This window comes from Cyphomyrmex costatus, unplaced genomic scaffold, assembly GCF_001594065.2.
Source record: "Cyphomyrmex costatus isolate MS0001 unplaced genomic scaffold, Ccosl1.0 scaffold2143, whole genome shotgun sequence".
Lineage (NCBI taxonomy): Eukaryota > Metazoa > Arthropoda > Insecta > Hymenoptera > Formicidae > Cyphomyrmex > Cyphomyrmex costatus.
This window is the reverse complement of record NW_017276196.1, coordinates 54,258-57,622: the sequence shown is the minus strand read 5'-3', so window position 1 is coordinate 57,622 and position 3,365 is coordinate 54,258.

Below are 3,365 nucleotides of genomic sequence, written 5' to 3'. Positions count from 1 at the left end.
GATACAGAGAACTTTCTAGTCATTATGACATTTTGGTTTTTTGCCTGACACCTGTGGCAAACAGCTTCAGTCAACAATCAAATAACATTTAATGTTAAAATTATATAGAAAATCTTATAATATATCGATATTTTGCTTTCTCAATAAATAAACTTTAAAATAATGTGTCCTTGTGTAGGTTCCGCCCCCCCTCCCCCTGCGGGGGGGCATCACTGTTGTTTTTAAAGCAATGAATTATTGTTTGTAAAGCAGTGATTTGTTTGTAAAGAAGTTATTATTTTGCTTCATAAGAAGATCATATTTGTGTAAATAGCTTCGGGCGCTCATATGTATTCTAATACATTGTAGGCAGATTTGCAAGGAAAATCGTAAAATATATTTTAAAGCAGTTCATTTTTGTTCTATGTAGTAGAAAAGGAACCTCATTTTTAAAACTTTTATGTTAATAATTTTTTAACGAAGGACGAGTGACGGCTAAAACCTGTCAAGTTCAAGGTCATCGGAGGGTGCTCCCATATTGTCAATATTTACAAAATATTCTTGTTTTTAATGTTAACTATTAGTCAGTAAGAGCTATCGCACATACCTTCCGTAAGAGGTGTGTCAAGTTAGCACCCCAACTATAAAATTCAGGAGTTCTGATTAGAATTTCCACTTCCTTTTGACGAGACGAAGACTTCCATATAGTTTATAACAAAAGTTCCAAGACTTAATAACCATTTTTTAATAATTTTTGAAAAATGGAGTGTTAACTTTTTATCGAATTTCGAGGTGGAATAGTTCTGAGCGGTTTAATAGCATCAATTTGCGATTGACTAGATATAGTGATATGTAAAAAAATTTTTAAGAATTAAAAAAAAATTAAAAATTTTTTTAATATTTATTTTTAGATACAATAAATCTGATGATGATTCCTGCCACATTTTAACAGTACGAAGAGTTCTCTATGATGTTTATTGAGATATGCCCTTAATGATCATTCTTTAATAATGTTTTAAAAATAGGCTGCTAACTTTTTAACGAAATTTAAGGTCGCATATTTCTGAGCAGCTTAAAAGCACTATTTTGTGAACAAGAATTCTTGATACATAAAAAACATTTTTGATGAATAATAAAAAAAATTTTTTAAAAGAAATTTTGGTAAAATTTTTTGAGAGTTCCAGTAGTTCTGAGTAGCGTTTTTTATAGTTCTCGATGAGCTCTATCGAAAACTATCAGGTGCAAAAGCAATTGAACCAACGGTTTGCGAGATATAGCGACATATGTCAGAATATCAACAATCTTTGAGTGAGTGTATTTCAGAAACCGTTGGTTCGATCGCTTTGAGCCCTCATACTTTTTGAAGGGACTCGTCGAGAATTATAAGAAACGCTACTCAGAGATACTGGATCTCTTAAAAAATTTTTATACGTGGATCTTGTTAGAAGAAATTTTTACGTCAATAATTTTTTCAGAGTACTGAGTAGTTCTTGTCAGAGTTCTGGATAGTTCTCGACGAATCCCGTCAAAAAGTATAAGGGCTCAAAGCGATCGAACCAACGGTTATTGAGGTACACTCACTCTAAAAACTGTTGATTTTCTGACAAATGTCGCTATATCCTACAAACCGTTAGTCCAATCGCTTTTGCATGTAATATAGTTTTCGATAGAGCACGCTACTCAGAACTGTTGGAACTCTCAAACAATTTTCCGAAGTGATACTTGAAAAAAATTTTTAGGTCAAAAATTTGTTGAGAGTACTGAGTAGTTGTGGTCGGAGTTCTGAATAGTTCTCGACGAGTTCCGTCGAAAACTATTAGGTGCAAAAGCGATTGGACCAACGGTTTACAGAATATAGCGCCATTTGTCAGAGGATCAACAATTCTTAGAGTGAGTGTATCTCAGAAACCCAATCGCTTTGAACCCTGATACTTTCCGACGGAACTCCAAGAGATTTATAGGAAACGCTACTCAGAGCTACTAGATCCTTCAAAAAATTTTCGGATGTGGTTCTTAGAAGATATATTTAGGTCAATAATTTTTTGAGAGTACTGACAGTAATTCTTCTCGGAGTTCTCCATAGTACTAGACAATTCCTAGAGTGAGTATATTTTAAAAACCGTTGGTCCAATCCGTTTGAGCTCTTAGACTTTTCGACGGAACTTCTCGTGGATTATATGAAACGCTACATAGAGATGCTGGATCTCTCAGAAAATTTTCCGGTGTTGTTCATAGAAGATATTTTTAGGTCAATAATTTTCTGAGAGTACTGAGTAATTTTTGTCGGTTTTCTACATAGTTCTCGATGAGTCCCGTTGAAATGTATGATGGCCAAAACCGATCGGACCAACGGTTACTGAGATATACTCACTATAAAAGTTGTTGATTTTCTGCAATATGTTGCTTTACCTTGCAAACCGTTGGTCCAGTCGCTTTTGCATCTAATAATTTTCGATAGAGCTCATCGAGAACTATAAGAAACGCCACTCAGAACTACTGGGACTTTTAAAAAATTATCCGATGTGTTATTAGGAAAAAATATTTAGAACAAAAATTTTTTGAGAGTACTGAGCAGTTGCGGACGGAGTTCTGGATAGTTCTCGACGAGTTCTGTCGAAAATTATTAGGTGCAAAAGCAATTAGACCAACGGTATGCAATATACCGGGTGGCCCACTTAAATCCTACATCTTGAATATTTCGTTTATTTTTGACAATACGAAAAAATGTGTCAAATAAAAATGGAACGGTATCGAGGGGGACACATTTTAGTCACATTGTTTTTTTTCTAAGTGGAGGCGCTAAAAAGATATGAAGGTCACCTCCACTTTTTTAAATGGAATTATGTAATTTTTTTTAAATAACGTGATTCGTCTAATTATTTTGCACATAAAAATATTAAGGTTCTCCCAAAAAACCAATAGTTTTCGAGATATTTTACACTGTATTTTGGTACATTTTGACACAAAATGTTAAATAACTCGTAAACTGTTGACTTTTTGATTATCGTACCTTAATACTTTTGTGAACAGAATAACAAGATAAATCAAATGGTATAAAGAAAACAAATGGCATAAAGAACACATAGTTGCTTTAAAAAAAATGTGTATGCAAAATGGATAATTTTTTAAATATGCAGCTATGTGTTTTCTTTACACTATTTGATTTATCTCATTATTCTGTTCACAAAAGTATTAAGGTACGATAATCAAAAAGTCAACAGTTTACGAGTTATTTAACATTTTGTGTCAAAATGTACCAAAATAAAGTGTAAAATATCTCGAAACTATTGGTTTTTTGGTATCTCTACCTTAATACTTTTATATGCAAAATAGTTAGAGGAATCACGTTATCTAAAAAAAAATACATAATTCCATTTAAAAAAGTG